Source organism: Prionailurus bengalensis, chromosome X (assembly GCF_016509475.1).
Source record: "Prionailurus bengalensis isolate Pbe53 chromosome X, Fcat_Pben_1.1_paternal_pri, whole genome shotgun sequence".
Classification (NCBI taxonomy): domain Eukaryota; kingdom Metazoa; phylum Chordata; class Mammalia; order Carnivora; family Felidae; genus Prionailurus; species Prionailurus bengalensis.
The window spans coordinates 47,399,544-47,420,027 of NC_057361.1; the positions used below are offsets into that span (position 1 = coordinate 47,399,544).

Sequence of the window (20,484 nt, forward strand, 5' to 3'; positions counted from 1 at the left end):
TTGTCAGAACAACCATGGTTGTTCTGAGCAAGGTAGATATGGATAAAAAAACTTACATGTGGAAATAGATACAGAGAGGTTAAATAACATATAGTAAGAATCTGATTCTAAGTTCATCTAACTCCTTTTAAAAAAATTTCTTGCTTGCTTTTTTTTAGAACCACCTTAAACCACAGAGCACCCAAACAGGGCATTTCCAGCAGGTAGAGGTCAGAATCTTCACCCCATTTTAGAAATGAGAACACTAAAACTATGAGAGATTCTCTCCCCTCAAAGCTGCATAATGAATAAGTGTACACAGGATTCAAACCCAAGCTGTTCTGACTCGAGAATACATACTTTCCGTTGTACCAGGCTTCTTCCTGGAAAGCACTATTTTTTATATAATAGACTGTTAAGTGGTCTTCCTGTGCATGCCTCTATCACTGCACTTAGAGCATACTGAAATAATCTGCATACTGGTTCTACCACACTAACTTCCTTGACTGCAGAGACTTTATTTATCTCTTGATTTTGGGCTCCAAGATAATGCTTGGAGCATGATATGAATAAAAGTAGCTAACAGATACTGAACACGTACTATGTGCTAAGCAATGTTGCAAGTACTCTGCACACATTAATTCATTTAATAATCTTATAAGGCTATAACTGTTGTTATCATTCCCATTTTTACATTGCTATTCCCAAGGCCACATAGCTGGAAGGAACAAAGCTTGGATTTTGGCTTTAGAGCCTGTGGACCTATATATTTTTGTTGAACTCAACTGACCTAGTTTTTTTTTTCATTTAAATTATAAAAGAAAGGTAGTTTTCTGGAGTCTGACAGGAATTTTAGTGCATTAAGTTTCTCCCAGGATATGGAGAGTCTAGTCACAGTAGATAGTTATGTCACACATTAAGTCCACAGGGGGAGGGACATTGATAAGCAGATAGCAAAGTAATGTCTGCATATGTTTGATATCCAAACAAAGGAACCCAAAATCCTTACTTTGTACTGCAACATATTTACACCTAGAGTTATGATAAACTCCAATTGGGTCAGGATAGGAGTACAGTTTTATGCTGTCCCCCTGGTGATAGTTTTTTTCAGCATATCTCTTATACAAGTCACTTATTGAGTATTTGTCTGTACTGGGTATAAGTGTGAAACCTTCCCTCTCATCATCACAATCAGACAATGTGAGCGTTATAAGCCCCATCTTACAGATGAGGAAACTGAGGCTCAGAGAAAGGAGATGCCATGCTCAGGGCCACAGAGCATTCCAAATGTCCATCAACAGAGGTGTCTGAGTGGCTCAGGTTGAATGTCCAACTCTTGATTCCGTCTCAGGTCATGATCTCACAGTTCGTGGGTTTGAGTCTCACGTCTGGCTCTGTGCTGACAACGCAGAGCCTGCGTGGGATTCTCTGTCTCGGTCTCTCTCTCAAAAATAAAGAAACATTAAAAAACAAAAACAAATGTCCATCATCAGAAAAATGGTTAAGCAAAATGTGATATATCCACACAAGGGAATATTATTTAGCTATAAAAAGGAATGAAGTACTGATTCATTCTACAACATAAATGAACCTTAAAACCACTATAGAGTGCAAGAAGCCAGACACAAAGGCCAGATATTATATGATTCCTTTTTATATTAATATTCCATAACAGGAAAATCCATAGAGATGGAAAAATAGATTAGTGGTTGCCAGGGAGTGGGGGAAAAGGGAAATGAAGAATCAGTGCTAGAGGGTACTGGGTTCACTTTTGGGATGATAAAAATGTTCTGGAATTAGTGGTCACAGTTGTACACAACTGTGAATACAACTGAATTGTACATAAAAAATTGTAAATTTTATGCCATTATGTGAATTATTTCCCAATTTTTTTATCCCAATTAAAAAAAATGGAACTAGAATTCAAATTCAGCTCTGGGAATCCTGGAAAAATGGCAGCGTAGGAGGACGCTGGGCACACCACGCGTCCTGCTGATCACTTAGATTCCACCTACACCTGCCTAAATAACCCAGAAAACCGCCAGAGAATTAGCAGAACGGAGTCTCCAGAGCCAAGCGCAGACGAGAGGCCCACGGAAGAGGGTAGGAAGGGTGGCGAGGCCGTGCGCGCTCCACGGACTGGCGGGAGGGAGCCAGTGCAGAGGGGCGTCCCACCGGCCAGAGCCCCTGAGTATGGCTGCCAAGGTGGAGGGGCCGGATGGAGTGTGTTCCGACAGCAAGCGGGACTTGACATCTGGAAGGTTATGAGCTAACAGCTCTGCTCGGAGAACGGGAGGGTTGGAGGACAATGGGAGGGAGAGTTGTTGAGCCCCGGATGACAGAGCTCAGCTTGGTGGGGAACAAAGGTGCTCGCCAGCGCCATCTCCCTCGGCCATCCCCCAGCCAAAATGCCAAAGGGAACCAGTTCCTGCCAGGGAACTTGCTTGCACCGTGCAAACATCTAACGCTGTGCTTCTGCGGATCCATCCCTCCGGTGGGTCTGACTCCCTCCCGGTGCCACAGGGCCCCTCCCGAAGCGGATCTCTGAAGGAAAAGCAAGCTGAGGCTGCCCCTCCAACCCCTGTGCACCTGGCCAATCCACCCCAGCTAATACACCAGATCCCCAGCACCACAAGCCTGTCAGTGTGCAAGTAGCTCAGATGGGCCATGCCACCCCACAGTGAATTCCGCCCCTAGGAGAGGGGAAGAGAAGGCACACACCAGTCTGACTGTGGCCCCATTGGTGGGCTGGGGGCAGACATGGGGTCTGACGCTGCCCCGCCCACCAACGCAAGTTATTCAAGACAGCACAGGGGAAGTGCCCCGAAGTCCCGGACCACTCCAGGGACTATCCAAAATGACGAAACAGAAGAATTCCCCTCAGAAAAACGTCCAGGAAATAACAACAGCTAACGAACTGATCAAAAAGGATTTAAACAATATAACAAAAAGTGAATTTAGAATACTAGTCATAAAATTAATTGCTGGGCTTGAAAACAGTATAAAGGACAGCAGAGAATCTCTTGCTACAGAGATCAAGGGACTAAGGAACAGCCAGGAGGAGCTAAAAAATGCTATCAATGAGCTGCAAAATAAAATGGAGACAACTATGGCTCGGATTGAAGAGGCAGAGGAGAGAATAGGTGAACCAGAAGATAAAATTATGGAAAAAGAAGAAACAGAGAAAAAGAGAGATAAAAAAATCCAGGAGTACGAGGGGAAAATTAGAGAACTAAGTGATGCACTAAAGAGAAATAATATATGCATAATTGGTATTCCAGAGGAGGAAGAGAGAGGGAAAGGTGCTGAAGGGGTACTTGAAGAAATAATAGCTGAGAACTTCCCGGATCTGGGGAAGGAAAAAGGCATTGAAATCCAAGACACACACACAACTCCCTTCAGATGTAACTTGAATCGATCTTCTGCACGACATATCATAGTGAAACTGGCAAAATACAAGGATAAAGAGAAAATTCTGAAAGCGGCTAGAGATAAACGTGCTCTAACATATAAAGGAAGACCTATAAGACTCGTGACCGATCTCTCTACTGAAACATGGCAGGCCAGAAAGGAATGGCAGGAAATCTTTAATGTGATGAACAGAAAAAAATATGCAGCCAAGAATCCTTTATCCAGCAAGTCTGTCATTTAGAGTAGAAGGAGAGATAAAGGTCTTCCCAAACACACACAAACTGAAGGAATTCGTCGCCACTAAACCAGCCCTACAAGAGATCCTAAGGGGAATCCTGTGAGACAAAGTACCAGAGACATCGCTACAAGCATGAAACCTATGGACATCACAATGACTCTAAACACATATCTTTCTATAATAACACTGAATGTAAATGGACTAAATGCGCCAACCAAAAGACATAGGGTGTCAGAATGGATAAAAAAACAAGACCCATCTATTTGCTGTCTACAAGAGACTCATTTTAGACCTGAGGACACCTTCAGATTGAGAGTGAGGGGATGGAGAACTATTTATCATGCCACTGGAAGTCAAAAGAAAGCTGGAGTAGCCATACTTATATCAGACAAACTAGACTTTAAATTAAAGGCTGTAACAAGAGATGAAGAAGGGCATTATATAATAATCACAGGGTCTATCCATCAGGAAGAGCTAACAATTATAAATGTCTATGCGCCAAATACAGGAGCCCCCAAATATATAAAAGAATTACTCACAAACATAAGCAATCTTATTGATAAGAATGTGGTAATTGCAGTGGACTTTAACATCCCACTTACAACAGTGGATAGATCATCTGGACACACGGTCAATAAAGAAACAAGGGCCCTGACTGGTACATTGGATCAGATGGACTTGACAGATATATTTAGAACTCTGCATCCCAAAGCAACAGAATATACTTTCTTCTCGAGTGCACATGGAACCTTCTCCAAGATAGATCACATACTGGGTCACAAAACAGCCCTTCATAAGTATACAAGAATTAAGATCATACCATGCATACTTTCAGACCACAATGCTATGAAGCTTGAAATCAACCACAGGAAAAAGTCTGGAAAACCTCCAAAGGCATCGAGGTTAAAGAAGACCCTACTAAAGAATGAATGGGTCAACCAGGCAATTAGAGAAGAAATTAAAAAATATATGGAAACAAATGAAAATGAAAATACAACAATCCAAATGCTTTGGGATGCAGCGAAGGCAGTCCTGAGAGGAAAATACATTGCAATCCAGGCCTATCTCAAGAAACAAGAAAAATCCCAAATACAAAATCTAACAGCACACCTAAAGGAAATAGAAGCAGAACAGCAAAGACAGCCTAAATCCAGCAGAAGAAGACAAATAATAAAGATCAGAGCAGAAATAAACAATATAGAATCTAAAAAAACGGTAGAGCAGATCAACGAAACCAAGAGTTGGTTTTTTGAAAAAATAAACAAAATTGATAAACCTCTAGCCAGGCTCTCAAAAAGAAAAGGGAGATGACCCAAATAGATAAAATCATGAATGAAAATGGAATTAGTACAACCAATCGCTCAGAAATACAAGCAATTATCAGGGAATACTATGAAAAATTATATGCCAACAAACTGGACAATTTGGAAGAAATGGACAAATTCCTAAACTCCCACACGCTTCCAAAACTCAATCAGGAGGAAATAGAAAGCTTGAAGAGACCCATAACCAGCAAAGAAATTGAATCAGTCAGCAAAAATCTCCCAACAAATAAGAGTCCAGGACCAGATGGCTTCCCAGGGGAGTGCTACCAGACATTTAAAGCAGAGATAATACCTATCCTTCTCAAGCTATTCCAAAAAATAGAAAGGGAAGGAAAACTTCCAGACTCATTCTATGAAGCCAGTATTACTTTGATTCCTAAACCAGACAGAGACCCAGTAAAAAAAGAGAACTACAGGCCAATATCCCTGATGAATATGGATGCAAAAATTCTCTATAAGATACTAGCAAATCGAATTCAACAGCATATAAAAAGAATTATTCACCATGATCAAGTGGGATTCATTCCTGGGATGCAGGGCTGGTTCAACATTTGCAAATCAATCAATGTGATACATCACATTAATAAAAGAAAAGATAAGAATCATATGATCCTGTCAATTGATGCAGAAAAGGCATTTGACAAAATTCAGCAACTTTATTAATAAAAACCCTCGAGAAAGTCGGGATAGAAGGAACATACTTAAAGATCATAAAATCCATTTATGAAAAGCCCACAGCTAACATCATCCTCAATGGGGAAAAACTGAGAGCTTTTTCCCTGAGATCAGGAACACGACAGGGATGTCCACTCTCACCTCTGTTGTTTAACATAGTGTTGGAAGTTATAGCATCAGCAATCAGACAACAAAAGGAAATCAAAGGCATCAAAATTGGCAAAGATGAAGTTAAGCTTTCACTTTTTGCAGATGACATGATATTATACATGGAAAATCTGATAGACTCCTCCAGAAGTCTGCTAGAACTGATCCATGAATTTAGCAAAGTTGCAGGATACAAAATCAATGTACAGAAATCAGTTGCATTCTTATACACTAATAACGAAGCAACAGAAAGACAAAGACACTGATCCCATTCACAATTGCACCAAGGAGCACAAAATACCTAGCAATAAACCTAACCAAAGATGCAAAAGATCTGTATGCTGGAAACTAGAGAAAGCTTATGAAAGAAATTGAAGAAGATATAAAGAAATGGAAAAACATTCCGTGCTCATGGATTGGAAGAATAAATATTGTCAAAATGTCAATACTACCCAAAGCTATCTACACATTCAATGCAATCCCAATCAAAATTGCACCAGCATTCTTCTCAAAGCTAGAACAAGCAATCCCAAAATTTGTATGGAACCACAAAAGGCCCTGAATAGCCAAAGAAATTGTGAAGAAGAAGACCAAAGCAGGAGGCATCACAATCTCAGACTTTAGCCTCTACTACAAAGCTGTAGTTATCAAGACAGCATGATATTGGCACAAAAACAGACACATAGACCAATGGAATAGAATAGAACCCCCAGAACTAGACCCACAAACGTATGGCCAACTCATCTTTGACAAAGCAGGAAAGAATATCCAATGGAAAAAAGACAGTCTCTTTAACAAATGGTGCTGGGAGAACTGGACAGCAACATGCAGAAGATTGAAACTAGACCACTTTCTCACACCATTCACAAAAATAAACTCAAAATGGATAACGGAGCTGAATGTGAGACAGGAAAACATCAAAACTCTAGAGGAGAAAGCAGGAAAAGACCTCTCTGACCTCAGCCGTAGCAACCTCTTACTTGACACATCCCCAAAGGCAAGGGAATTAAAAGCAAAAATGAATTACTGGGACCTTATGAAGATAAAAAGCTTCTGCACAGCAAAGGAAACAACCAACAAAACTAAAAGGCAACCAACAGAATGGGAAGATATTTGCTAATGACATATCAGACAAAGGGCTAGTATCCAAAATCTATAAAGAGCTCACCAAACTCCACACCTGAAAAACAAATAATCCAGTGAAGAAATGGGCAGAAAACATGAATAGACACTTCTCTAAAGAAGACATCCGGATGGCCAACAGGCACATGAAAAGATGCTCAACGTCGCTCCTCATCAGGGAAATACAAATCAAAACCACACTCAGATATCACCTCACGCCAGTAAGGGTGGCCAAAATGAACAAATCAGGAGACTATAGATGCTGACGAGGATGTGGAGAAACGGGAACCCTCTTGCACTGTTGGTGGGAATGCAAATTGGTGCAGCCACTCTGGAAAGCAGTGTGGAGGTTCCTCAAAAAATTAAAAATAGACCTACCCTATGACCCAGCAGTAGTACTGCTAGGAATTTACCCAAGGGATACAGGAGTACTGATGCATAGGGGCACTTGTACCCCAATGTTTATAGCAGCACTCTCAACAATAGCCAAATTATGGAAAGAGCCTAAATGTCCATCAACTGATGAATGGATAAAGAAATTGTGGTTTATATACACAATGGAGTACTATGTGGCAATGAGAAAGAATGAAATATGGCCCTTTGTAGCAACATGGATGGAACTGGAGAGTGTTATGCTAAGTGAAATAAGCCATATAGAGAAAGACAGAAACCATATGGTTTCACTCTTACGTGGATCGTGAGAAACTTAACAGAAACCCATGGGGGAGGGGAAGAAAAAAAAGAGGTTAGAGTGGAAGAGAGCCAAAGCACAAGAGGCCTTTAAAAACTGAGAACAAACTGAGGGTTGATGGGGAGTGGGAGGGAGGGGAGGGTGGGTGATGGGTATTGAGGAGGGCAGCCTTTGGGATGAGCACTGGGTGTTGTATGGAAACCAATTTGGCAATAAACTTCATATACTGAAGAAAAAAAAAAAAACAAATTCAGCTCTGTCCACAATGCCCATGCTTCCAAACTCTCCCTTTTAAAACTTTTATTATGGAAAAATTTAAACATACAAAGGTAAAGAAAATACCATAATAAACCCCTATGATACCATTATCCTGTTTAAGCTACTATCCATGTTAAGTCATTCTTGTTTCATCTACTGTGCCCTGCTTTTGTTCTGCCAATTTTACATACACTTTTTAAATTGTGACTAAAAAACCACATAACATAAAATTTACCAACTTAACAATTTTTACGTGTATAGTTCAGTAGTGTTGTTTACTCACATTGTTGTGAAAGAGATCTCCAGGACTTTTTATTCCTGCAAATCTGAAACTCTATACTCATTAAACAACAACTGTCTGTTTCCGCCTCTCCCCCAGCTTCTGGCAACCACCATCCTACTTTCTGTTTCAATTAATTTGACTAGATACCTCATATAAGTGGAACTATACAGTATTTATCTTTTTATGACTGACATTTCATTTAACAATGTTCTCAAGGTTCATTCACTTTGTAGCATGTGACAGGATTTCCTTCCTTTTTAAGGCTAAAATAATATTCCATTGTATGTACATACTACATTTTCTTCATCTGTTCATCACTGAATGGACATATGGGTTGCTTCCACTTCTTGGCTATTGTGAATAGTGCTGCTATAAACATAGATGTGCAAATCTCTCTTTAAGATCCTGTTTTCAGTTCTTTTGGATAAATACTCAGAAGTACAATTGCTTAATCATATGGTAGTTTTATTTTTAATTTTTTGAAAGAAACTCCATACTGTTTTCCATAGAGGTTGTGCCATTTTATATTCCCACCAACAGTGTACAAGGGTTCTAACTTCTCCACAACCTCACCAACTCCTGGTTCTTTTCTTTTGTTTCCTTTTATAGTAGCCATCCTAATGGGTATGAGGTGATATCTCATTGTGGTTTTCATTTGCATTCTCTGATAGTTATGTTGAGCATCTTTACATATGATTATTGGTCATTTCTGGCATACTTTCAAGCAAATTGCAGATATCAAATCACCAATAAATACTTCATTCCTTATATGTGACAGATAAATACTTTTAAAATAATACTAGTATTTCACCAAAGTTAACAAGTTTCTTAATACCATAATATCCAGTAGCTACTCTATTTTCCAAGATTGTCTTAAAAATGTTTTTTGACATTTGGTTTGTTCAAATAAGGATCCAAAAAGGGTCCACATGCTGCATTTGGATGATACAGCTTCTACATATCTTGTAACAGTTGCCCTTGACTTTATTAAATGCCATTTAATTGTTACAAAATCCATAACTCACTTTTTAAATTACACAGTTAATATGGATTAGTCAACAGATGGTGTTGGAATAACTGGACATTTATTCGAGAACAATTAGATCCATTCCTCATACTTTAACTGGGATAACTATAAAAATAATAGAAGACTCCATGTAGAATTTTTAAAAATAATTTCAGAGTTTACATATAATAATTTCGAAGTTTACATATAAGAGAAAAACTAGTAACAGTAAAGAGGAAGATCAACCTTCTTGACTAAATAAAAATAAAACATTTATGTTTAGGAAAAGCCAATGTAAGTAAACTCAAAGGACAAATGACAAATTGCAAAAAAAAAAAAAACACAAACCACAAAAAATTGCAACTCATAGTATAGAGGGCTAATTCCTCTAACAGAAAATTTTTAAAAAGCCCAACAACACAAGAAAACAGTTCACAAAAAAGGAACCACAAGTAGATTGTAAGCATATAAAAAGATGATAAAACTCATTTGTGATAAGTAAAAATTAAAACAATGCTGAAAGAGGGTTTTTCACCTAGAAGATTACCAAATACTACACTGGTAAGGGAAACAGGCACTCGCAAATATTGAAGGTAGGTGTATAAATGATACAATGTCTTTGGAGAAAAATCTGGCAAGATCTGTCAAAACTACAAATGAACATACCTTTTGACCTGGTAATTTTGTTTCTACACATTCATCTTTTAGATATGTAAAGCACTTGGAACAACACTGCAAGTGCTTGTATAAGCAAGAGCATTGCAACTGTACAAGTATTCATTGTAGCATTATTATAATAGCTAAAAACTGGAAAAATCTAATTGCCCATCAATAAGGGACTATCCATATATTATAACATATGTGTAAAATGGAACACGGTGGGACCATAAAAAATTAACTCTATGTACTCACATGGAAAACTCAGCATGATACAATAAATTAAAAAAGCAAAGTACAAATTTAGTATGCAACCATTAAAAAAAATGTTTATTTATTTTGAGAGAGAGTGCATGCAAGCAGGGGAGGAGCAGAGAGAGGGAGAGAGAGAATCCCAAGCAGGCTCCGCACTCTCAACACACAGCCCGAGGTGGGGATCAATGTCACAAATTGTGAGATCACGACCTGAGCTGAAATCAAGAGTCGGACGCCAAACTAACTGAGCCACCCAGGCACGCGCGCGCACACACACACACACACACACACACACACACACACACACAGAAAGAGAGAGAGAGAGAGAGAATATTTTTAAAAAATGTTTTTTGAGAGAGAGCGAATGTGAGCAGGGGAAGGGCAGAGAGAGAGGGGGACAGAGAAGTGGGCTCTGCTGACAGCAGTGTGCCTGATGTGGGGCTCGGACTCACAAACTGTGAGATCATGCCCTGAGCCGAAGTTGGAAGCTCAACTAACTGAGCCACGGGGTGCCTGGAGAGAGAGTGTTAAGCAGGTTCCACACCCAGCGAGGAACTCAATGCAGGGCTCCATTTCACAACCCTGAGATCATGACATGAACTGAAGTCTAGTCGGATGCTTAACCAACTGAGCAATCTAGGTGTCCCAGTATGCTCCCACATTTTAAAAGGTATATTTGTGGGGTGCCTGGGTTGCTCAGTCAGTTAAGCATCCTTTTGATTTCACCCAGTTCCTGGGTTTGAGCCATGTATCAGGCTGTGCTGACAGAACAGAGCCTGCTTGGGATTCTATCTCCCTCTCTCTCTCTGCCTCTGTCCCACTTGCTCTCTAACTCTCTCAAAATAAATAAAAATTAAATTAAATTAAAGGTCTGTTTGTGGTGTGTGTGCACTAAGTGGTTATAAGTATTTGCTTTTATATGCATAATAACTTTGGAAGAATACACAACTGATAATATTGGTCAACTCTGGAGAAAAGAATCTAGTGGCTAGGGACAGAGGTGGGAGATTTTTCTTTTATCATATATCCTTTTGTACCTTTTGAATTTTTATATCATGAATTGCAACATTTAATTCAAAAGGTAAATTACAACTGAATAAAAGCAGAACATACTCCAGGTAAAAATAAAATCAGGAATACAGGAAGGTATATGGTGAAAAGTAATACAGGCATGCCTCAGATATTGCAGGTTCAGTTCTAGAACACTGCGATAAAGTATCTCAATAAGGTAAATAAAATGAGGGGTTTTTTTTTGTTTCCCAGTGCATATAAAGGTTATGTTTATACCCTACTGTACTCTATTAAGTGTGAAATAGCATTATGTCTAAAAAAGTACATACCTTAATTTAAAAATACTTTATTGCTCAAAAATGCTAACAATCATCTGAGCTTTCAGTAAGTCATAGTCTTTTTGGTGGTAGAGGGTTTTGCCTCATTGTTGATGGCTGCTGGCTGATCAGGGTGGTAGATGCTGAAGGCTGGGGTGGCCGTGGCAATCTCTTAAAATAAGGCAACAATGAAGTTTGTCTCATCGATTCTTCCTTTCAGGAAGGCATGTGGCATGTGGCATGTGGTGCCATTCAATAGCATTTTACCCACAGCAAAACTTCTTTCAAAAGTGGAGTCAATTGGGGCGCCTGGGTGGCTCAGTGGGTTGAGCGTCCAACTTCAGCTTAGTTCATGATTTCAAGGCTCGTGTGCTTGAGCCCTGCAGCAGGCTGTGTTGACAGCACGGAGCCTGCTTCAGATTCTGTCTCCCTCTCTCTCTCTCAAAAAAAAAAAATTAAAATTTTTTTAAAAAGTGAAATCAATCCCTCAAACCCTACCACTGCATATCAACTAAGTTTATGCAACATTCTAAACTCTTTGTTGTCATTGCAACAATCTTCATAGCATCTTCACCAGTAGATTCCATCTTGTGAAACTACTTTCTTTGTTCATCCATAAAAGTGAACTCCTCACCCATTAATTTTAGCATAAGATAGCAGCAATTCAGTCACATCTTCAGGCTCCACTTCAAATTCTAGTTCTTTTGCTATTTCTACCATATCTGCAAGTATTTCCTCTGTTGGTCTTGAACACCTCAGTCACCCATGTGGACCAGAATCAATTTCTTCTAAACTCTCGTTAATGTTGATATTTTGACTTCTTCCCATTAATCATGAATGCTCTTAATGACATCTAGAATACTGAATTCTTTCCAGAGGTTTTCAGTGTATTCTGCCCAGATCCATCAGAGAAAACACTATGTCAGCTATAGCCCTATAAAATTTCTTAAGTTACAAGACTTGAAAATTGAAATCATACTTCTTGATTCATGGGCTACAGAATGGATGCTGTGTTAGAAAGCATGAAAATAACATTAATCTTGTGTACATCTCCATCAGAGCTCTTGGGTAACCAGGTGCACTGTCAACAGTCATATTTTGAAAGGTTTCTTTTTATGAGCAGTAGGTCTCAACTATGGGCTTAAAATACTCAGTAAACCTTGTTGTGAATACATGTGCTGTCATCCAGGCTTTGTTTTTTTATTTATAGATCATAGGCAGAGTATATTTAGCATAATTTTTAAGGGTCCACAGATTTTCAGAATGATAAATGAGCACTGGCTTCACCTTAAAGTCACTAGCTGCCTCTGCCCCTAGCAAGTCAGCCTGTCCTTTGAATATTTGAAGCCAGGCATTGACTTCTCCTATCTATGAAAGTCCTAGAGGGCATCTTCTTCCTTTTTTAAAATTTTTATTATTTATTTTTTTAATGTTTATTTATTTTTGAAAGAGAGAGAGAGAGAGAGAGAGAGAGAGAGAGAGAGAGAGAGAGACAGGAGTGTGAGTTGGGGAAGGGGCAGAGAGAGAGAAAGAGAGAGGGAGACACAGAATCTGAAGCAGGCTCCAGACTCTAAGCTGTCAGCACAGAGCCTGACGTAGGGCTCAAACTCACAAACCATGAGATCATGACCTGATCCAAAGTCGGATGCTTAACCGACTGAGCCACCCAGACACCCCAGGACATCTTCTTCCAATAGAAGGCTATTTCACCTACATGGAAAATCTGTTTAGTGTAGCCACCTTCATGAACTATTTTATCTTTTGGATGACTTGCTGCAGCTTCTACATCAGCACTTGTTGCTTTACCATGCACTTTTATGTTCTGGAGATGGATTCTTTCCTTAAACCTCACAAACCAGCCTCTGCTAGCTTCAAACTTTTCTTCTGCAGCTTCCTGGAACTAAAGAGAGTTAGGGCCTTGCTCTGGATTAGGCTTTGGCTTAAGGGGATGTTGTAGCTGGTTTGATCCAGACCACTCAAATTTACTTCATAACAGCAATAAGGCTGTTTCACTTATCATTCATGTGTTCACTAGAGTACCGTTTTTAAACAAGCTTATTTATTTTTGAGAGAGAGGGTGAGCAAGGGAGGGGCAGAGAGAGAGAGAGAGAGGGAGAGAGAGAATACCAAGCAGGCTCCCCCCTGTCAGTGAAGGGCCCGACATGGGGCTCCAACTCAGAACCCTGAGATCATGACCTGAGCCGAAATCAATAGAGGCTTAACCAACTGAGCCACCTAGGTGCCCCACTAGAGTAGCATTTTTAATTTCCTTCAAAAACTTTTCCTTTGCTTTCACAACCTACCTTTTTGGCATGAGAGGCTTAGCTTTTGGCCTGTCTCAGCTTTCGATATGCCTTCCTCACTAAGCTTAATCATTTCTAGCCTCTGATTTAAAGTGACAGACATGTGGGGCGCCTGGGTGGCTGTTGGTTGAGTGACCAACCTCGGCTCAGGTCATGATCTCACGGTTTGTGGGTTTGAGCTCTGCATCGGGCTCTGGGTTGAGAGCATGGAGCCTTCTTGAGATTCTGTCTCTTCCTCTCTCTCTGCACCTCCCCTGCTCATGCACTCACCTGCTCTCTCTCAAAAATAAACATTAAAATTTTTTTTTAAAAAATAAAGTGAGAGATGTGCACCTCTTCCTTCCACTTGAACACCTGAGGCCATTGTAGGGTTATTAATTGGCCTAATTTTAATACTCTTATGTCTCGGGTAATAGGGAAACCTGAACTGTTGGTCAGTAGAACAGTCAGAACACACACATTTATTAAGTTCACCATCTTGTATTGATGATGTTTGTGGTGCCCCAAAACAATGAAAAAGAGTAACATCCCAAAGATCTCTGATCACATATCATTGTAACAAATATAGTAAAGTTTGAAATATTGTGGTAATTACCAAAATGTGATAGAGAAACAGGAAGTGAGCAAATACGGTTGGAAAAATGGTACCGATAGATTTGCTTGATGCAGGGTTGTCATAAATCTCCAATTTGTAAAGAATGCAGTATCTGTGAAATGCAATAAAGCAAAACACAATAAAATGAGGTTATGCCTGCAGACCTTTTACCTCCATTCCCTGAAGGTAATTCCCATTCCAGGCCTCTCGACTCTGAGGAGTATGATGAAGTAGGTCTAGCGCTAGCCTAGAAATATATATATATATTTTTTTGAGGTACGACTGACACACAAAAAGCTGTACATAATTAATGTATACACCTTGAGGTCAGAGATAAGAATCATCACTGGCATCAGTCTATGCCATAAACATGTCCATAACCTCCAAAAGTTTCCTCCTGCCCTCTTTATTTTTTGTGATAAAAGCACTTAACATAAGTTAAGCAAAGTTTTATGTACACAAATCAGTATTGTTAATTATAGGCACTATGCTGTTCAGATCTCTAGGACCCATTTGTCTTGTATAACCAAAACTTTGTACCCTTTGACTAATACTTCCCCAATATCCCCTCCTGACAGTCCCTGGCCACCACCATTCTACTCTCTGCTTCTATTAGTGACAATTTTAGACTCCTTATTAAATGGTATTTGTCTTTTTGTGTCTGGCTTATTTCATTCAGCATAATGTCCTCTGATTCATCTATGTTGTCCCAAATGGCAGGATTTCCTTCTTTTTTAAGGCTGAATAATACTCTATTGTATGTATATGCCATATTTTCTTTACTCTTTCATCCAACAATAGACACTGAGGTTGCTTTCAAGAACCCCAGATGATTGTCATGATGAGGTAAGTTTAAGAAACAGTGCTCTCTAGTCAGATTGTTATTTTTTAGCAAAATATCATCTAGAGTGACTGATGGCAATTAAATCCTGATCAGGGCAAGGAAGAAGCCTTCTAGCCACAACACCCTTCAGAATAGCTGAGTACCCTGGCTCCATTTCCACATGTATGATGAATGCTACCATCTGTAAGCAGAAGGACTTTCAGTTCCTGGCTCAAACGGATCCAGTTCAGTTGTTAAGTTTGTAATTTTTCAGGAGACTGAAATGATTTAGGTGAGCTTTAAACAATAACATACCCAAGTAACTAATCAAGAAAGAAGCACATTTGACCTTTAAAGAAAGTAAGAGTTGAGATTCTCAACAACTGCCTCTAGCTTTTAATTGGTAGCTCACTGTTCAATACAACAAATATGAATTGGGGCCTTCTAAGTGCCAGGAGGCAGAAAGCACAGAGTAAGACACTTAATACATTAAGAAGTTATAATCATAGGGTGCCATGGAAACATAGACCAAAGGCACCTGACCAGTCAATGGGGCAATGATTTCTAGAGGAAGCAACACTTATTTATAAAACTCAGGGGGAAACAGCTCTCTGAAAAAAGTTTAATGTCTCATTTCCAATAGCAAGTAGTCTAAAGAAGTGGCTTTCAAATTGTGCTTACCAAACCAGTATTTGGGTAGATGGAGAATTGGACAAAACCACCAGACAGGAAACGTACTCCTGCTTTTTCTTCAACCTGAGCTCATATTCTCCATTTTATCTTTAAAAAAATTTTTAAGGTTTATTTATTTTTGAGACACAGAGAGATAGAGCACAAGTGGGGGAGGGGCAGAGAGCGAGGGAGACACAGAATCTGAAGCAGGCTCCAGGTTCCCAGCTGTCAGCACAGAGCCCAACATGAGGCTCAAAACCACGGACTGCGAGACCGTAAGATCATGAACTGAGCCAAAGTCAGATGCTTAACCAACTGAGCCACTCAGGCGCCCCTCCATTTTATCTCTCATACTTTGGTTCTTCCAGAAATAATTTACTGAAAAACACTTGCTATTAGAAACAACTAGAAGTATTTATCACTAGAATGTGAGCGCCATGAAGGCCATGATTTCTTGGTACATTTTGACTTTCAACCAGTGTTTACTGGACCAGGCACGGATACATGCCAGACATTCATCTAGGTGTGGAAATACCATAGTGACGAAGAGGCCCAAATTCCTGTCCTCATGGAGGTGACATTCTAGTGATTACTATTTCATGATAGGCACCAGGCTAAATAATTTAAGATGTATTTCACTTATCTTTCTAAATCTGTGAAATGAGTATCTTTAATCCCCCTCCCTCCTTTTTTCGAATGTTTTATTTATTTTTGAGAGAGAGCATGAGTGCGGGAGGTACAGAGAGAGGGGGGCAGAGAATCTGAAGTGGGCTCCACGCTGACAGCAGAGAACCTGATGCAAGGCTTAAACTTACAAACCACGAGATCATGACCTGAGCTGAAGATGGATGCTCAACCAAGCCACCCAGGTGACCCCCCTCTTTCTCAATAGAAAAATTTAAATAACTTGCCCCAAATCATACAGCCAGCCACATGGCAGAACTTGGACTTGAACCTAGTTAGGTCTATCTGCAAAATAATGCTCTTTCCATCGAACATGTTTATCAAATAAAGGCTACTGGAAAACTGAGTATTCACTAACTTCAGATCAATTCATAAAGTAATACAATAATCACAGGGCCATAAAGAATAAATAGATTGTGAGCTTGTTAGTTGCTGTGATTTTATTATATCCATCTGGCTGTCTAGAAGCCTGCCTGGACCACAGAAAGAGCTTAATACAGAAGCAACACCACTTTCTGACCTCTGTGATACTGACTTCCTCCAATTCATCCCAAATTCTCTTGAATTGCTAGCCTCATTCCCCACATAGTGTTAAATCCAAACTGGTATCTGACTCAGGCTGAGCTCTGTAGTCCACCTTTCCCTCTGTTCTCAATTCCAAAGCGAAAAGAAATCAGAGATGACGAGGAAGCATAAGAAAAGCCAATGGGAGGGGTGGATTATGTATAAGTCTGCTTTAGCAATAGAAATATGGACAGTTTATATTTCAGCTGCAAGGCCTCTGTGCCTCAAAGTCTAACTGAGCTGTCAGCACAGAGCCCGACGCGGGGCTCGAACTCATGAACCACGAGATCATGACCTGAGCCGAAGCCGGACACTCAACTGACTGAGCCACCCAGGTGCCCCTAATTTCTTTTAAACTACACCACACTGTCAGTGTTAATGATATAAACATACAAGATACTGGAGTTTACATCTTAAAATTCAAAGTTAATAACACAAGTTAAAAATAGAAAAAAGTTAATCATTACATCTGTGTGTGTGATTTTTCTCCTTTAACTTAGAACAGGAGATCTGATGCCAAGTGTGCCAGGAGGTCAATGTTAGGTTTTGTATTTTTGTGTTGGGGTGTGCAGTAAAGAATTTAGCTTTGGGTCCTTGGGAATGATTAATTTTATCCCATCTTGTAATAGAAAACAGCTGTTTAGAAAGGTAGGAGTTTCCAAACACAGACATTTTGCACACTGTTTTTTATATTTAGGGTAACGACCCCCAAGATATTTGTAGAATTCTGGTATTCCAATGACACCATGCTTCATTTTCAATACCATAAAACAGTAATTCGTTATCTCCATTGTAGCTCTTCTTTTACACCATAAACATTGAGGAAGGCTAACTGGACAATATTAGTTCCTTTTCTGAAAATATAATGCCAGAGAACCTTTCCTGGAATGCAACAGACAACTTCACAATTTTGGGAATGTAGTTCAGGCCATCACTTTCATTTCTTGGAAACCAATTTCAGCAAAGTCAGCCAGTTTATCACCTGGCAAATGAGTTTCCCAAAGGTGTAATTTTGCTAGAAACGAGCAAATACAACCATACATTTGTGAAGGTATTTTTGAATAAACCTGCTTTTATTCAGAGTGCCTCTCTAGATGAGTTGCAATGTCAACCAAACAGGTCAAGTATTCTATTTCAATCTTTGCTGGTGCACTGAATGCTCTTTGGATGCCAGAAGTCCCTTTTTTTAGTATCTTCAGTACCACGCCTCAGCCAAGGCAATCAGTCTACATATAATAGGGCAGATTTCCATAACGTGCATCTAATAATTCAAAGTATTCAGCTTTGTTTGGTGTAAGCCACATTATTAATCACTAGTTCCTAACATGATTCATTTTGAACATTTTTGCATAATAACTGAATCCTAAGGAGTGACATAATTAAAATCTTTAAGTCCTTATAAAGTGTTTCTGCTTCAAATTGAAATATTCTGAGTCCAAGAGTAACACTATGGCAGAAGCACCTTCTGTAGTCATAATTTTGACCAACCTATACCAAAAATTTCATGACTTTCCTTAACACACAAAATCCAGGTATTTGTGAATGTACCTGTCATAGGCTCCAAGTCCCAAAGAATTAGATTCCATCAAAATTCTTAACACATGAATTATATCTAGGTGCAATTTTTCTCAGACTTTAGGGTACATCAGAATCAGCTAGAAGACTCGTTAAAACAGATTGACAAACCCCACCTCCAGCTTCTGATATGGTAGGTCTGGACTAGGGTCTGCGAATCTGCATTTCTAACAAGTTTCCAGGTGATACAGTACTGTTGGTCAGGAACCATACTGTGAGAACTACTGGCTAGGCACAGTGAAGTGTACAGCTATATGGGGAGTGCTTATATCTATGTAGCCAACTGAAATCTAAAACTTCACAAATAACTTACTGTCCGCAAAATGTTCAGCCACCAGTGTTTAACATCCTGAGCAACAGTATTTCGTACTTTTACAAATGCTTGTTCATTATGTAATTTCTGCTGTATTCAACAGACATTTTCTTTTTTTTTTTTTTTTTTAATTTTTTTTTCAACGTTTATTTATTTTTGGGACAGAGAGAGACAGAGCATGAACGGGGGAGGGGCAGAGAGACAGGGAGACACAGAATCGGAAACAGGCTCCAGGCTCTGAGCCATCAGCCCCAGAGCCTGACGCAGGGCTCGAACTGCCGGACTGCGAGATCGTGACCTGGCTGAAGTCGGACGCTTAACCGACTGCGCTACCCAGGCGCCCCAACAGACATTTTCTTAAACTACCACCGACAAGGTTTTCAAGCCCTGGCAATGCTTTCATTTACTATATAAATGCATTTCATAACAGTATCACCTACTCTGTCTGTATTCCAAAACACAGCCTATTGAAATTCCAAGCCCTATTAAAAGTTTTGTTTCAGCACTCTTCATTTTTATACACTGGTCATATTTCCTACAATGGTTTATTTTAAAATGGTGCCTTAAATTGCAGTATTTCAACAGACATATTTTATTTAGATATAGAGGAATACTCATCACTTTCACCAAGAAATAGGTTCTCTCTGATTTTCCTTTAAATATGTGATCTTCTTCAGATGATTATTGCCAGCTTTTTAAGAGAGAGAGTGAATATCTAAAACTGGTATTTGAGATACAAATGGAAGCCTTACAAATGGTAGACAACACCTCAAGCTCCATGACTGCTTTTTGCCTTAGGGCATAAAATGTATGGAGACTTAAGTACTTCAGTGTATTCTTTGTGCCATAACAGTGCCCAGAAGATGGACTAGCCTCCTCGTACAGTTCTGGTTCAGGTGCTTTGGCTGTGCTAAGAATTGTTCAATAGACCAAATTTAAGCCTTACATAGTGACCTGATATGAAGACCTTTCTGCTGAAACTGACCTCTTTACAGATATGCCTATCAGCAAATTGGCAAAAGGAAGTTTCCCAAAGACAAAAGATACCTCGGTTAAGAATTTTAAGCATATTTTAGTGTTTTTAAATTTTCATTAGTTATGTAACAACTGTTCATTCTTCCAACCAGTGCTTTCTGCACACTTGCCATGTGCCCAAATACTGTGTGAGTAGATGCAAAGATCAAGTCGCCTACATATAACAGATAATCACAATATATTATGGTACAAGCCAATGGAAATATATAGAGTACTATGGAAACACAGGAGAGACTGAAATTAATATGAACTAACACGTATGTAGTAGGTTTCACATATATTATACCTGGTAATTCTCTCGACTGTCCTGGGAAACATGGTATCACTTTCTTATCCACTTCATAAACGAAGATTCTCAAAATGAAATAATAAATTACCCAAGATCCCACTAGTGACTTGAATGCAAGTCTTTGGACTTCAATTCATTTGGTCTTTTCACTATAGCACAACAATCTCTTGTCACTGAATTAAAAAAATTATCTTTAAATATATGACCTTCTTGTGTGATTTTGTCACTTTTCATAGATGTGGGTGCAAGAAATATT

General features: G+C 39.4%; 1 protein-coding gene across 1 annotated transcript in view; it reads right to left on the reverse strand.

Annotated features, from left to right (window-relative positions):
• The window catches only part of FAM120C (family with sequence similarity 120C), a 113,967-nt gene that overhangs the window by 84,060 nt on the left and 9,423 nt on the right, over positions 1-20,484 (reverse strand). The window lies entirely within an intron of this gene.